This window comes from Macrobrachium nipponense, chromosome 28 (genome assembly GCF_015104395.2).
Source record: "Macrobrachium nipponense isolate FS-2020 chromosome 28, ASM1510439v2, whole genome shotgun sequence".
Classification (NCBI taxonomy): domain Eukaryota; kingdom Metazoa; phylum Arthropoda; class Malacostraca; order Decapoda; family Palaemonidae; genus Macrobrachium; species Macrobrachium nipponense.
The window spans coordinates 60,961,485-60,980,022 of record NC_087217.1 but is presented as its reverse complement, the minus strand read 5'-3'; the positions used below and the strand labels follow the sequence as shown (position 1 = coordinate 60,980,022).

The 18,538-nt window shown below is 36.7% G+C and overlaps 1 protein-coding gene across 1 annotated transcript in view; it reads right to left on the bottom strand.

Moving 5' to 3' along the window:
* The window catches only part of LOC135201796 (mucin-2-like), a 38,535-nt gene that overhangs the window by 18,490 nt on the left and 1,507 nt on the right, over window positions 1–18,538 (bottom strand). The gene's annotated exons all lie outside the window — the stretch shown is intronic.

The following is an 18,538-nucleotide window of genomic DNA, read 5'->3' as shown; positions in this document are numbered from 1 at the left end:
ACTTTGTACATGTGGAGTCACGGATAAAAAAAAAAAAAAAAAAAAAAAAAAAAAGTCAATCAACAAACCCCGAAGATTTATATCCAGGACTGGTTAATGTGAAGGAAAATTTAGTCAATTATTAACTTAATTCATTCGAACTATTTTTCATAAGGGAGAATAGAATCTAGAACTTAGGCCCAACAAAGGCAAAGTCCTGGGACCTCTGAGGTCATTCAGCACTGAAAGGGCAGTTGAAAAGAAGAGGGTTTAATGGGTTTACCAGAAGGGAAACCTCGCAGTTGCACCATGAAGCAATTTTTAAAGAGGGTGGAAAGTCAGATTGAAGAAAGAAAATAACAACGGAGGTATAGTAAAAGGAATGAATCAAGTTGCAGCTGGAGGCAGAAGGGGCGTTACAAAGACCCTTAAGTAATGCCTAAAATATACTACATGAGGTGCACTGATGGTAACATCCCTACGGTTTAATAAGGTGAAGTTACTAAGAAATAAAATAGAAATAATTAATTACCTAAGCAGGGCTTTTTATTTTTAAGTAAGAAAAAACCAAACGAATTATCAATTTGTTTCGAAACTGTGTTGACAGTCGTGTTTCTCGCTAATCGTGTTATAACTTTTTTTTCTGTAAAAGAAAACTTATTGTGCCGGCTTTGTCTGTCCGTCCGCCCTCAGATCTAAAAGATTGCTGAGGCTAGAGGGCTGCAAATGGGTATGTTGATCATCCACCCTCCAATTATCAAACATTCCAAATTGCAACGCTCTAGCCTCAGCAGTTTTTATTTTATTTAAGGTTATAGTTAACATGGATCGTTCATCTGGCAACGCTTTCTGGAGCCACGGGACACACCCTCATTCTACCGCATCTGGTGAGCAACTGGAGAACTGTCGGTCATAGGTGATTTTTGTATACAGCATTATATGTCGTACAGAAATCTCGATTGAGCCGAAGAAACTTCAGAACAGTGCTTCTCTCTCTCTCTCTCTCTCTCTCTCTCTCTCTCTGAGTCGCTAATGCCAATGCCAAAAGCTTCAAAATGAACTCATAATACACTTACCCTTATATATCTATGCACTTATCTGTAAGTATTGAATGCGTATGTGCACATATTCAGCAAAAGATTCATTCACTTTTCAGTTACTTTACAATTATGTCTTAATTACCAATTAAGTAAGTTTTGTATTCTTAAATCTAAAGTAAAACATATTCAGTTAAAGGGGTGCTGATGACTTAGTAAATTATTTAAATGTAAGTAATCTTAGGAATCATGAAAGAAAAATGAACCTACACTCGCATATGAGAGAGAGAGAGAGAGAGAGAGAGAGAGAGAGAGAGAGAGAGAGAGAGAGGACTCCCAGGTATAACAAATGAGGTACGGCTGGGCGTAGGACCCTTTTTTTTTTGGGGGGGGGGGGGGGGGGGGGGCCTCAGCGATCGGGATACGCCCCGGGTAGAAGTACAAGTTGTGCGTGGGAATTTCAATACTCGCAAAAAAAATCATATAAAAAAAAAAAGAGAGATCCTGTCCGATCCCTTGCGAAATACGTAAAAGGAAATGACACGCCACATTTTACGTAATTGCGTGATGTGACGTTTTACCGGCCATGTTTACTGCATATTTCAGGTTTAAACTAATGTCCTCTGATGTATTCGGCCTTGACGAATAGGCGATATGGAAGAAAAATAACAAAATAAGAAAAAATTGAATAAAACATCGACGAAGTTGGATCTGGGTATGATTTTTTTTTTCTCTGCTTATTTTCCGAATGGCTTTATTCAATTGTTCTCGACCTCATTTTAACCTTCTTGAATTTATATACATTCTCCTGCACGATTTGTTCCCTTTCTTATGCTACTTTCCTTTCATTTCTGCAACATTTTTCTTTAGTTATCTTCTCTCCTGTAACCCTTACTTGTCTACCCTTTCCAGAGCCCTCTTACTGATGCCCTTTTCTTCATCAACTCACCCCTTCTGTTCTACCCCTTTTCCCTTCAAGCCCAGACTAATAAATCTCTTCCGTCCATCGCCATTAGGCGCCAAACAACAGAAATTATAAACCATTTAACCGGCTTCTCAATTCCCGAAAACAACCTCTGCCTACGGCGCATGTGCAGAGTCATAACATCTTTACCAGAGTTCTTAAGACTGAGCCCGGCGAGTGGAGCTCGCATACACCAAGCAAAATTACACGCACTCAAAAAAAAGAAGAAGAAGAAGAAGAAGAAGAAGAAGAAGAAGAAGAAGAAGAAAACAATCCGCTGCAATTATCGGCCCCAGGCTGTAACATGGGATCGTCGCACTTCTAAGTGTTCTTATGATACGAAACTGAAAGATTACACCTTTTGCGAAGCGAGCGCTGTCTTACACAGGGTTTAAAAGCCGTTGTCTGCCGACTTGTACGATAAAAGAAGGTTCCTTCGGAGGAATTTGATATTGGTTATTGACATTGTTATTATGGTAACTACACAGTCGCTTAACGTTCTGTACAGGAATGTGCAGTGAACTTTTTTTTTTTTTTCTCCAGACAACCAAAACTGACCCTTAAGGGTTGTCTAACAGCCACCTCTTTAAGCTCGAGTGGCTTCAAGATTGCAACACGACACCATCGGCCAGTCATCATATAAATACACACACACGCACACATATATATATATATATATAGTATATATATATATATATATATATATATATATATATATATATATATATATATATATATATATATATATATATATATATATATATATATAGTATATATGTATAATATATCCACTAATGTGTAGTTTCTCCCTAATTACGGACATATCCAAAGAAAAACCAAAAAACCAACAACAGTCTGACACTCAAACTTTAACTGTGAGACCAGGGATGGGTCCCCAGTGCAGGAAACTTCCACAATATCAATCGCTTGAAATACCTACTCATAAGACCCGAATACGTACCTATCTGAGCTATATTTATATAAAGGTATTACTAGTATAGAAAGCTCGAGTCATGTGAGAAAATATATCTAAAAACAAACACTCCATACGAAATCTGGGCTCTGTTATTAAGATTCTTTCCTTTGGAACTAGTATCCAATACTCCTTTTTTTTTCTTTCTTTCTTTTCATGCGATGGAAGATATTATTAAAGGCCTCAGGGTCACGACAGTTTCAGGTTCGTTTTCTCTTCAAGAATTCGGTTTCTCTGTCTTTAAGTTTTTTTTTTTTGTCACTTGAATCATTTTAGAAAGCTGCGGACATTGACAATGGAATGATTTTGCTTAAAAATCAAGCAAAATCATTCCATGAAAATCGTCCTGTTGCCCTTTCCAGTCGGTCACAGAACTTGGGAAGTCAAAACCAGATAACTCCAAATCGCTTTATCCACTTTTGAGAGAATTAGTTTTCATACCGAGAGACTTTACAACAACGACCCCGAGTTGACTGACAAGGGAAGACAAACCAGAGTCCTGTCGACAGAAAAACAAGATACTCAAGAAGCGCCTAGAAACTCGCCAAGCAGCCTACGTAGCTACCTTGCTTGAATCTAATACTTCTTCTCATCGACTGGAATCTGATTAGGAGGACTTAGGCGTTGGCCAGCAGTTGTAACCTACTGCTGGATTTGATATTTACCCTTGGTAACCGGGATTTCAGCAAAGTCATTGAGGTGTGAGGTCCCGCCGGACGACCTCTGATGTTATCCTGTTAATTCTACGTTAAACGAAACTTGATTTTGTTATGCTTCTCAGAGAAATTTCTACACCCTCCGCAATATCTATAATCATGGTTCCTTTTCCCTGTCTCTCTTTCTCTCTCTCCTTTAGGTTTAGGGTTAGAACTTATTGTCATCAAGCGTTGCCTGCAGCCGTTCTGAAGATCTATCACAGCTGCTGCGTTTCTTTGCTTTTTTTTCTTCTATTCCCCCTAAACTTTTTCTTTTATCTCTTGACGTGTAAATTCACAATGAAAAGGATGATAATTTCCTTTGGCGAAGACCTCATCCGAAGGCATAAGATCATGATTCTAATTATGAAAACATAAAAAGTCTTTGGAACGTAGGTTCAAAAACCCTCAGAGAAATGTACACTAATGATGCATAAATAGTGATGCATATGTAGTGGATTCACGTAAAAATCGAGGAACTGAAAAAAATAAACTTCAGTAATAGCTACTGATATTTACAAGAAAAATGATTTCCTTTAAACACATGGCGTTTCAAGAATAATGGATGATTTGTATTAAATGAAATAAAAGCGATGACTGAATCAGGAGAAACTTTCTTACCAAACCCGTTTCAAGTCAGAAATACTGGTATCTATTTAGAAATAAGATTCATACACCATTCAAGCACAGAGAATTACTACTGAAAACAAGTTTTATTTTATTATTTATTTCTTTTTTTTTTCTAGGGTCGGGGACTCTGCTTTCCAAATAGGAGGAGGTCACTCCCAGAAATATTTTCTAGTATTATTATAGCTAAGGTCACTAAGAGATATTACTTAATACTTTACCAGTCCAAACAATGACACAACTTAAAGATGCTCATTTTGTTTGTTGAAAGGACGAGCGGAATTGGGAAACGTAAATATTTCACGGATAATTTCTTTTTATAGAATTACTAATAATGGAACGTCTCCAATGATAAAGATTTATAATGAAGAACATCAATGAAAAAAACAAATTTTCTTCTTTGGCGTTGCAGGCTTCAGATACAATTTCAAAATATAATAATGACATTAATAATGATATTTTTCAAGACCAGAGAAACCAATTGGAATTGGAATAAGTTAGGTTTCAGCTTTTTGGACTTCTGTCACCACATCAACTCAAACTAAGTGTTGTTTTACTTAATGACAGAATCCCGGTTTTCACGATAAGCTTAATAATACTTGTGCGTTCTTCAGTCGAGTCGAATATCGGAAATTTTATGTGATATTCAGTGAAAGCTTTTTTTTTTTTTTTTTTTTTTTTTTTTTTTCTTTTTACAAAAGTGAAAGCCAAATCAGAAACAAGTTCTATTTTTCAACTTAACGCTATTCCTTTGTCCATGAAATGCATACGCGTGAAAATTTTTAAGTATCTTTTTGACTGCGGCTGGAATAAGAACAGAAATAGTTTATATTTAAGGAATGAAATTTAGCAGACCGTATTTTTTTCATTTTTTAACGCATTTTTGGCAACAAAACACTAAGAATTTGCGAGGTTCTTATGCACAACACGCAACTTCGGACATTTGACGATAGCGAACTTTCAAGATTTTAGACAGACATTTTAAGTCTCGCTACTAGCATTTATGTGTACAGCCATGATCGTTCAAGAACCTTCATGGATATATAGAAAGTTAATTTTGCTATACAGAACTAAACACACCGTGAGGTTAAAGGGAAACCTGAAAAATACCAGACTTAAGACAGACTAATCAGAATATCACATCCATACATTTACACATACATACACCTACACATATTATATGCAAGCACATCCATACATTTACACATACATACATACACCTACACATATTATGTACAAGCAAACATGGAAATACTACGACTTGTGCCAATGATCATTCACAAAACCTTAAAACATAAGCAAACAAAAAGTCACTCCGTTTCATTAACGCTTCCCTAGATCATTAAGCAAGCAGTCGACACAAATGTATCACCTCACAATACATCAATCGCTACGGTGATGAAACATCTAAACAAACACGCACGGTACAATGTACACACGGGACGACGGAGCGTTCGACCGCCGTGGCGGACTTACCTTCGTCGGAGACCTGAATGGAAGCGATCCGCGGACTGCCGTGTTTATAAAGAGAGCGGTCCCCGCTCAAGGTCACTGCGTCTAGAGGTTGTGACGACGCAAAAAAAAAAAAAAAAAAAAAAAAAAAAAAAAAAAAAAAAAAAAAAAAAAAAAAACTCATAAAATTTGGGGAACAGAAAAACCATTTTTTTTTAAGGATTCTGGTGGACCCTTTAACCGGATCGACAGGGTAGGGATGATAAAGAAATTCTGAAGGAAGATATCAGGGTCGTCATGAAGATCTTGGGAAGATGAAAAATAAGGAAGGCATCTAGAACTTTGGTGCATCTTTTATGACATGGGAAGACGAAAGGGATATAGAACCTGAGGCAAGAAGAGGAGAGAAGATTAGTTACGTGCTTAAGAAAGGGAGGGAAGATAAGAGAGAAAAATAAATGGACTAGGCGAAAATTGATGTTTTGGCTGGGTAAATGAAAATGGAAAGAGGGTGAATAATACGTAAAATGGGAAAAGGGGGAAAATGGCGTTATTTATGCGATACAAAGAAAATTAATGATGAGGACGGATAAATGGAGAGACAAGGATAAGAAGGAAGATAAGGAAATTCTCGTAAGGGGAGAAGCACAGTAAGAAGACAGGGGACAGAAAGAGAACAATTCGAAAAGAATGAAAAAAATCAGGAGAAGGAAGAGGAGGAGGAAAAGATAATGCAATGAAGACGAACACAGAAAAAAATTCACAATAGTACAGGGAGAAACAAGCCACATTAATTAAGTCTTAAAAAGAACAGATAATGAGAGAGACGGGGATTTTACCTTTAGATCGGTCCCACCCAACCCCCCTCCGGGGATGTTTGGAGTGGAGTTTGGTGGGGAGTACCTCGTCATGTGAGAGAGAGAGAGAGAGGTTAAAAGTAATGAAGGCAGGTTACAATAACAGCAATAAATCTATAAGAAAAAGAGAAAAGAAGGAGGGAAAGGACGAGTAAAAACGATGAAGACAAATTACAATAACGGATAAATTTACATAAATGAAAGAAGACAAAGAGACAAATGGATAAACAGAGAGAAATAGCTGGCAGAGGAGAATAACGAGGCGAAGAATGTTCGAAGAAGAATGCAGCAAAGAAACAAAGGAAAGGAGACAATGAAGAGAAATAAGACCAAGACTAATGGAAGCGAGACCAATACGACATCGAATGGCTTCCAGAACGGCGATCGCCGCCCCAGAACCTGTTGTTGTCCCTGGAAGCGAAATTCCAGCCAGACATTGCTCCTTGTACGAGCGTTGACATCTCGCAATACCAGTGAAATGTCAGCCAGGTCACTGCCAGTGATGAAAATCCTCTTCGCCGAAATCATTTTGAGTTCAGAAATAAAATATTTTTCTTTCTCAAATTTTTTTTTAATTTTTTTTTTTCATATCTTCCATCCTTAGTTTTCTCGTACTTGGTAAGTCAACTAGGATTGAATCTTACCAAATGAAATGATACGAAAAGAGAGGAGGAATGACTTTCCAGGTTATTATATATATACGAGGAGGGGAAGAAGATGAAACCTTTCCAGACGTAATATTGCGAAAATGGTAGGTGGAATGAGGAAATAAACAGGACGCGAGATTTTGACAATGCAATGTAATCCATTTGTAAAAAGCTGGATAACTGAAGGTCAAGAGGGTTCGTGCCCGCTAAGAAGATACGCTTGCGAACGTTAAAAGTTTACGGTCACTAAGATAACCCATTCATGATAATTGGGTCCATAGGCGTTAAAATGGCAAGTTCCATGTATGTCCAAGTAATAAACGAGTGTTTAAGGGGTCTTAAAGATTACAATGGTCCAATTACGTTAAAAGCGTGAACGGACGGCATATTATCCCAGTCGGTGAAATAGATAAACTTTAAACGACACAATTAAAATAAGCTTATTTACAGAAGTTGTAGCGAGCGACTGAACGTTACAATAACATTTGCGTTAAAAAGGGACCCTGGACAATTCAGACGCAAAAGCATCAATAATATTAAAATGGCCCCCGTGAAGATTAAAGATGAAAATGGTATGTATACACATGATAAAGTATTCCAGGTACATTACAATCTCCCACAAATATTAATTAAAAAAAGGGTCGTCGGGAATGAAGAAGTTCCAGTCCATTGATGACGAGTGTGTCCACAGACGAACAAATCGCCCAGAGATTATGGTTACTAAATACAGTCCCAAACACGAGTAGTATAATGGCCCGCGAAACTCCCGGCTATTAAATCCTTGGAGGTCCATCCATCAGCTCTGGAAACGAAATGTGTTCTCGTCAGTGGAAAAGCCGTTTTCTCTTTTCATCAAGGATTTCCGAATCAGAGACAAAGGCTGAACGACGCAAGTGATGGAAGCATCCCCACAAAAAGGCATAGATAGATAGATGGTCAAGGATGCCTTCGCTCTGGCGACTGGCCTTCTTTTTTTTTTTGTGCGAGCTCAAGAAAACGAAAGGAAGTGTGGACCGACTGTCCACAGGGGCAATGGACTGGAAAATATTTTGACAACACTCATGCAAGATCATGAGTTCATGGCTGCAAGCTCTTATATATATATATATATATATATTATATATATATATATATATATATATATAAATGTATGTATTATATATACATACACATACATACACACATGTATTATCTATCTATCTATCTATCTATCTATCTATCTATCTAACTATCTATCTATATATATATATATATATATATATATATATTTATAGTATATCTATCTATTTATCTATCTATCTCTATCTATATATATATATATATATATATATATATATAGATAGATAGATAGATAGATAGATAGACAGATAGATAGATAATCTCTTATATATATATATATATATATATATATATATATATATATATATATATATATATATATATATATATATATATATATATATATATATGTATATATATAAATATAGATAGATAGATAGATATATATACTATATATATATATGATAGATAGATAGTTAGATAGATAGATAGATAGATAGATAGATAGATAATACATGTGTATGTATGTAAATGAATTACTGAGTATGCGCGTTTCCGTTCTTAAAATCATAAGAACGCCGGATGTATTTATGCAATGTACCACTCGGGAGAATGTACTGGTCTCGTCAACTATATTCACTATGAACGTAAAATGATGGTAGTCTTACCGTAATACACTTAAATGGCGAGGTGTTTGAATATAATGTGGGCATAAAACAATAACTCTTCCTATTTACATTTCTAATTATTCTGGCCAAAGGAATAAAGTAAACGAATCAAGTGTTCATATCCCTGAGTAGACTCATAATGATATAGGTATAACTATACTCTGTTTTTTTCCATCTGTCCATCCGCCTGTGGTGTTTGCGTATGGTAACACTGCATCCCGGGCTTTAGATAGTTACATTCAGCTTACATTCAACAATAATAATAACCCTATTTCGAATATTAACGGTATAATTCGCATACAATAAATTATTAAAACACTTTTCAGTTGCAAATGTACACCCAGATATCCTTTTATTTACCTAAAACTTACACATAGCGTAGCTATTTAAAGCCCGGGACGCAGTGTTACCATGCGAAAACACCCCAGGCGGATGGACAGATGGAAAAAAACAGAGTATAGGAATACAGTCAAGCCATTAAACTATACTAATACAGTATAAAACAATGCATTACGTGCGGTAAAAATGGCATTTCATGATAACACGAGAGACAATCATCAATAGAAAACCATTCTTAAGTTATTTAAAAAAAAAATCCATCGACAATGCTAAAGGATTTGTACGCCACACTCCAAGTAAGCCATGTGACAATTTTCATAATCGTAAAGCTGGAACATAATAGGAAAAGAGAACAGAACAGCATAAACAGATGTATATATAGGATATGCACAGGTGAAATGCAATTTCCGTTCGTGGTAGTGAAAACAACCAGGCCATCAACGAACAGCTTATTCATACCGGAAAGAAACTTGGAATTAATTTTTATATATGAAAGATTTTATCGGAACATGGACACCAGCCAAAGAATGTAAAAACTCTTTCCGTTTATCTCAAAAGTAATATATAAAGTGCATAGATTTTAAGGGAACAAAAGATATATATAAATTGCATAGATTTTAAGGGAACAAAGAAATATATAAATTGCATAGATTTTAAGGGAACAAAAGATATATATAAAATGTATAGCTTTTAATGGAGGTAATTTACACGGGCATTTTAAGTATATTTCAAAAGAGATATATAAAATGCATAGATTTTAAGGGAAGTAATTTACCTGGGCAGTTCAAGTATAATTCAAAAGAAATATATAAAATGCACAGATTTTAAGGGAAGTAGTTTACCCGGGCATTTTAAGTATTTCAAAAGAAATATATAAAATGTATAGATTTTAAGGGAAGTAGTTTACCTGAGAAATGTTTTAGTATATTTCAAAAGAAATATAAAAAAAAATGCACAGATTTTAAGAGGGAAAAATTATGTAAAATTCATAAATTCTAAGGGAAGTAGTTACAAAGGCATGGACCAACCCAAACATAGATAAATAAGATTATGTACACAAAGCACTCACTTCTGACACAAATTATGGCTCCTCCCCTACCCCCTGTCTTTTTTTTTTACTAACAGGTGTGAATATTTTTTCCCAACCGTTTGTTTACTTGTTTGTACTGTCACCTTAGCATATGTGTTGGACAAATTTTACTACTAGGTATCTGTCCTACTACTGAAGATGTCTTAGAAAACTGAGGGCATTTTTATTATATCATTTTTTTATTTTTTCTGTGGTCCATCTATTCACATATATATATATATATATATATATATATATATATATATGCATATATTATATATATATATATATATATATATATATATATATATATATATATGTAAATATGTTATATACATCTATGGATATTTATATCAACATGTCTATAAACAAATCACAACCACTGCATATGCGCATGTATAGAATCAGGAAGCCTCCAAAACAGACACCATCATTTGTCACGACGATTGAATGGTACAAAAAAAAAAGAAAAAAAATAATGAATAGAAATTACAGATAACGGAATCGCAAATCCATTCCACCCGTAATCCGGCAGGTAAATATAAAGTATAGTTGATGGAGTGACTCTTACTATTTACGAGAACGCGAGAGGGATCCAGGCAGGACTCGGCGCAGGGAACAAAAGGCGTCGATGACCTTTGCGGGAATGACGCCACTTCGTTCGGACGATAAATCAGCGCGATCGGGAAAATAATGACTCCAGAAGCGATGGCGATAATGACTGAACACAGACGACTTGAAGCCGTTACTCACTAGCTGAGGCATTATACGAGTACACATACACACACACACACATATATGTACACATATATATTACCACATATATATACATATGTGCATAATTATAATCACTTTAACAAGTGATTTGTTTATCACACACCATCACAGGCGATAAAAACAAGTCCCTCGTCAATGGCTTAGAAATAAAGTCGAAACAGGTTCGACAAAAAGTCTCTTGTTTTTCACCTGTGGTGACATATGTATATATACTATATATATATATATATATATATATATATATATATATATATATATATGTGTGTGTGTGTGTGTGTGTGTGTGTGTGTGTGTGTGTATACCAGAAGGCGTAGACAGCATTAAACATAAGTTACTTTATTCATACAATGACGTTTCGAGACCAGTGTCTCATCAACCAGGCTAAAATTAAAAATAAAAAAACTGATATGCAATGCAGCAAAACAAATTTTTTTTTCACATGCAAAACACATTGAATATAGCAATGCAAAGCAAGGTACAACGTTGAAATTCCATGTTACTCTACTAAAAAAGAAAAAAGAAAAAGATATAGATAATAAAAAAGGCATTACTAAAGTTAAAAGTAGTAAGTTATGTTTAATGATGTCTATATATATATATATATATATATATATATATATATATATGCATATTATATGTATATGTATATATATATTATATATATATATATATATATATATGTATATATGTCTCCACCTAAGGGCGAGTAGGTGTGCGTGTGTGTGTGTGTGTGTATGTGACGAGTGAATGCAGTACTTCTTCGCTTATCACCATAAAAAGCAATCTGGGACTGAAAACTCATACGTGGTTTGTGTCACTGACGTTCTATCTGAACAAACAGCTGTCGGTTCCCAATTACTTTAAAACACACATGAGCGACCATAGCCAAAAACGAAGTAATAAAAACATTCGTACTTCCAGAGCCAAGATTTGGATCCACGCCAAAGACCTAACCAGTTGTTCCCTGAAACAAGGTAAAAAAATAAGATGTTTTTTTCGTTTGATAGCTTTTAGGTCGTCGTAGGGACAGACAGACCGACAGACAGTAACCAGACTAAAAACATGCCGTCCTTGACTGACGTAAATATAGGCATAGTACTCCTTCACTATATATATGGTTCTAGGTACTATAATTTACAGGAGGGATTGTCAGTGCTCTAGTGTTCGATGACGTTCTAAAATCAGCAACATGGTGGAAGTGCAGCAAGATTTATTGTGGGATTCACGTTATCTTTTTCCTTACTTTTTTCTTGTAATATACTTAGGGATTTGTATAAATCTATCATATGCATATATAGACATACCACTACTACCCACCCACACACATACACACACAATATATATACGAATATATGTATCAGTAGGCCCACTATTATTCGTATCTGGGTCCACTGGATATAGGACTAGTCTGTAAATTGAACGTGTCCACTATCTACTATAAGCCAAGGGGGGGGAGGGGGGCGGCAATAAAGGCAAAGTTTCCAAAGTATTTGCAGGAAGGTAGCTGCTCCCCTGCATTTACACGCCCTCTGTGACTAAGTGGATATATTCTTGGCCAGTAACTTCCAAGTAAGTGGCTCGAAACCGCAGAGAAGTGAGTCTTATCCATTTCCTGGTGAGATTTCCTGCTTCAAATGAATAACCCCTCTCCAGGGAAAGAAAGCTATAACGCCAAATAGCAGCAGGGAACTTCTCATTAAAAAATAAAAAAACAGGAAGGCAACAGACGTTCTAACAGACGGCTAGCAGCAGCAACAGGATCAGGAAAGAGATATCCCAATCGCTCGGAGCGTCAAAGTCATGGGCGTGGAGCAGAGATCACACAATAGTCCATTCTACTAAATGACCTTCCGAAATGTTCTGTTTGCCCTTTTTAAGGGCAAAATTAACTTTGGTCTCGCACAATATCATGACAATAACGATTTTCACGGCGGAAATACAGCAAAATATATATATATATATATAAACTCTGGGGGTAAATGTTCACTGAAAGGCAAGTCAGCTTATTCAAAGAGAGACACCCTAACCTAACTTACTGCTGACGTTTATTTTTACCACTCGACTTTTGATGATGAGAAATGTTACCTACTCTAAAGTAAAGGCTCCATTGAATCAGGTAGAGGCGTCCATTTTAATCAATAAAAGATTTGTATTAAGATTTTCATACAACATTTGTCTCTACTAAAGGAGCATTTTAGGTTCAGTCTGATACGCTTGAAGATCTCCTTAGATCAATACTTATGTTTGTGCGAGATTCCTGCTTCCTGCAATAAGGGAGAGAGAGAGAGAGAAGAGAGAGAGGAGAGAGAGAGAGAGAGATGAGAAGAGAGAGGAGACGAGAGAGAGAGAGAGAGATTTTTAAGAAGGATGTGCAATACTGGATTATTCACACTCCAAAACTTTTCCATAATCAGGAGGACGTAAGTAACTGTACAAGTGTGCGTGTGTGTTCTTTTGTGTGTTTGCGCATGTAAGTGCGCGCGTGTATGTATGTATGTATATTATATATATATATATATATAATATATATTTTATATATATATATATATATATATATATATATTATATATATATATATTATATATATATATATATATATATATATATATATATATATATATTATATATATATATATATATATATATTATTATATTATATATTATTATATAAATGCGCTATTCTCGGAAACTTTATAATCCTAACGACTTACAAGGAAACGCGTAAAATCATCAAAAACCACTACAAATATTCCCTGTGTACCAAAACCACAGACCAGAACAGTAGGAAGTGACAATTCCGTCGCTGATAGCTTAGGGAATTGTGTGTGTGTGTGTGTGTGTGTGTGTGTGTGTGTGTGTGTGTATGTGTGTAGGAATATATATATATATATATATATATATATATATATATATATATATAAGGTATATATTTCTGCAAAGATATAAAATCATCGAAACTAATTATTGCAAGAATTTTCTGTGTCTGAGTAGGACATACCTGCAACGCGTGATTAATTCATTTTTATTCTCAACCTTTTTCTTATTTTTTGCTTTCTTTTCTTGTTTGTTTCCTGGAGAGGCCATTCGGATTCTCATGTTTAGTCGCAGATAATATCCCAAAATTTATGGGAAAAAAACTCACGGGAGATGAACATTACCCACGCAAAGAGTCACTCATGATTCCACAGTATCGATCTCGACAAAATATACCTTTTTTCCTGACACATGAGTATCATCTGTGCCTAATGTATATCAATTTTGAAAACAACAATCGCTAAAGATTTCAACAATCAAGAAGAAAATGAGTGAAATTTGAGGCTAAACCACGAGATCTAACGTTTCTGATGCGAGGTTCAAAGATTCGCGGAATAATCGAAATGAGACATCATTCTCAATGGTTTACATTTTATGAGGTAGACTCCTGATGTGTCAGCTGTTATCCCACGTAATTTGGCCCAGGAAACTTTCCAAGGTCCGCGGTATCAACTAAGCTTGCTTTAATGTCAAGTTGTACATGACGGTAATTGGCCTTCTATGATGATGTAGCGAGGCCAGTGTGCACAAGTTTGTCGTATAAGCCGGCGTGTTCAAACTTCTTAGTCCTTACTTTTCTTTTAAATCTTGATTTAAGAAAAGAGAGAGAGAGAGAGAGAGAGAGAGAGAGAGAGAGAGCGAGCTTGGTAACAATTCAGCCATGACGCGTCCTCATCGACGCGCAAGAAAGAGTACAAAACTTCATGTATGAGTATTTCGTCGACGGACGGAGAAGTTCAATATATGCATAAAGTGACTACAAATCGACAGACGAGTAATTGTAAGATAAGTGTTGAATTAAAGTGCTTTGGTGCTGCTGTTGTTGTTGTTTACATTGAGATAGTTAGATCAAGATGTTTCATGTCAACTGCCAAATTCTTGGCACCGGCGATTATCGAGACCAGGCCAAAGACAAGATTCCTTTTGCGTGATTAGAATACCCAAGGGCTCTCCAAACGTTGCTGGGTATCGTACACTATACTATGTTTTTTTTTCCATCTGTCCACCCGCATGTGGTGTTTGCGTATGGTAACACTGCGTCCCGGGCTTTAGATAGTTACGCTATGTGTAAGTTTTAGGTAAATAAAAGGATATCTGGGTGTACTTTTGTAACTGAAAAGTTTTTTAATAATTTACTGTATGCGAATTACACCGTTAATATTCGAAATAGGATGTTATTATTATTGTTGAATGTAAGCTGAATGTAACTATCTCAAGCCCGGGACGCAGTGTTACCATACGCAAACACCACAGGCGGGTGGACAGATGAAAAAAAGACCGAGTATAGTTGCTGATTAACTGTGTGGCCCTGTCGAGTTATGAGACGAGAAAAGGATGTTCTTTTCATTATTTCCATCTGCCTTCATCGTGGTGAAGACTCAAAAACACAGATAAGCTCGTATTTGGACATATTCATTTAAGTATTCAGTATTCATGTAGATATCGATAACAACAGAAAGTACCCAACAGAATTACCACCCCGGGAAACATTCCATTAACCTCAAACCATTTAATAGCCATTAATGGTAACGATCAAAGCAAAAGGGCAGAAGCGAAGGAGTTGAGCTAAATATAGAATTTAGGCCGAAGGCCAACCACTGGGACCTACGAGGTCATTCAGCGCTGAAATGGAGACTGGCAGTAAAGGTTTGAAAGATGTAACAGGAAGAAAACCTCGCAGATGCACTATGAATCAAGTGTTAGGAGAGGGCGGAAAGTAAGATGAAGAGAGAGGATACGAAAGGAGGTACAGTAAAAGGAACGAAAGTGGTTACAGCTAAGGGCCGAACACTAGCTCCAACCCCCCCCCCCCCCCCCCCCCAATCCCCCTGCTACGGGAAGAAGCGAAGGAAAAAAATGCCGAGAAGTGAAATTCACTCGTTTGCCTCAGAGCAATAGCGAGTAAGGGATGGAGATGTACTAGAAGTGAGGTATGGAAAATGAGAATAAAGTGCAAATAGAAGGGAAAGAGAAGGGAAGCTACATTTGATATCTTATTCTCTATGGTTTGCATCATCAATAGTTTGTTAAAATAGCTAATAAAATCTCGGTTCAAGACGCTATCTTTAATGAACTTTCGTACAGAAACCATCGACCATAGATAAAAAAAAAAACAAGAATCATTAAAATGCAAAAGCAGCTCAGGGTGTACTCTGACAATGAATGCAGAAGCTAATTATGTATGGCCCTTAAACGCAGAAACTAATATCAACGGACGCCATTTAGTCCCAAGTGAGGCATTTAAATCAGCGAATTCTCTCACGCAAGGTCAACTATGGCTTAATTTCGTCCGAAAATTTTCCACGTCAAGAATGTCAACAAATGAATACATGTACCAAATTTCATCGAATTCTGTCCTCCCACTCTTTAGATGTCCTGATAAAAGAAACACGATGCGAAAACATAACCTACTCCCATCTTCGCTGGCAAAGGTTTTAACATTTGGTCTGAAACATACTTTAGTGATAAACCTCGAGTTTCAAACGATTTGCCTCACCTTATGACTTCATCCTTGTTATTCTTAGCGTGCGTTCACAATTCAGTAAAACGAAAAACACGTCATAAACAAACATTGGCATCTTATCGTCCACACATCACAAACAGGTTGAATACAAGTCAACATCGTATTGGTAGTCCTAACCAGTGCTCCATCCAGTATTTTCCAAAGATTTGTTCTCCAATTACAGTTGCCGAGTTCTTTTCAACCTGTTCGTTTACGTATTTGATGTGTTACACATATGCCCAGTTCCACGCTGGACGAGTGGTTTTCGCGCTCGGCTGCCAAATCGGTGGTCCGAAGTTCGAATCCCGGCTCGGCCAACGCGGAATCAGAGGAATTTATTTCTGGTGACAGAAATTCATTTATCGATATATTGTGGTTCGGATCCCACAATAAGCTGTAGTTCCCGTTGCTAGGTGACCAATTGGTTCCTAGCCTAATCCTTCGGGCCAGCCCTAGGAGAGCTGTTAATCAGCTCAGTGGTCTGGTGGTAAAACTAAGATATACATACTTGAATTTTTTTTTACAGATATGTCCTTATGATATGTTTTACTGGAGTGCGGACACATCGTTATTCTGTGCATGAATCTGATTTCGAAGAGAAAGAGCCTTGTATTTTATAGATTTAGCAATAATTGGATGCTGTGCCGATTCCCCTGATAACATTAAATTTAGGTTAGAGAAATATTCTGCATTGTTTTAAAAGTTCCAACATTAATAACTGCATGAATGGAGAAGCTGTTATGACGAGCGTTACTTCTTATCGTGTGTGTGTGTGTGTGTGTGTGTGTGCAACCTGGTCTCTTCGACAAAATGACTTCTTGCGTCTTTTATTCAAAGCGATGATCATGTTACTGAAGCCTTTAATGCGCATCCCTGAGGAAGATCAGTAGGTGCCATGGGTTTATCTTATCGTCCCCCCTCCCCCACCACTTCAGATAAAACAACTTCCTTCAGGACCAAGATAAAAAGATGTCTACAGTGGGGTGCTAATGTAGCTTCTGCCAGAACTGGTTTGGAACCTTCTTCTGCACAACTTAAAGGTATCCACAACTAAGCCCTTCTTTCGACGGGAGGTCCCTCAAATCTTTGAATGTATAGTATTTAGGCCAAATGCCAAGCACTGGAACCTATGAGGCCGTTCACCGCTGAAAAGGAAATTGAGAGTAAAAGGTTTGAAAGGTGTAACAGGAGGAAAATCTCGCAGTAGCACCATGAATCAATCGTTAGGAGAGGGCGGAAAGTAAGATGGAAGAAAGAAAATATGAAAGGAGGTACAGTAAAAGGAACTAGAAGTGGTTGCAGCTGGGGGTCTTAGGCACGCTGCAAAGAGCCTTAATTAATGCCTACAGTGCACCACATGAAATACACTGATGGTACTACCACCCCCTACGGGAAGGAAGGTCCCCCAGTATGGTGGGAAAACTCGTAGTCTTATTCATACTAGTGACTAGTCGGTGAGGGTTCGAATCCCATAGAATAAGAAATAAGTGTCATTAAATTTTCCCCGGATTCATGTTATGTAATTCGCATAACGAAACCTGCACTACGCGAATTGCCTGAAATTTCAAGCAGATGTTGAAGACATGTGACCCTTAAGGTCTAAGTACTAGTACTAAACACAGCGAAACAGTGTAGGTCAGTCCCTGTTTCACCGCGTTTAATACTAGCCCCTAGTGGATCAAATGTCCTTGAGTGCATTTCGCTATTTGCCTGAAATTTCAGGCAGTTCGCGGAATGCCTGGTTTTGCTATCTGTGTGTGCGTGTGTAAGTTTAATTAATAAACGTGGGTCAACGACAACAAAATAATACATCATCATCAACTTCTAACTTCATACACTTCCAGTACATCTCACTCCGC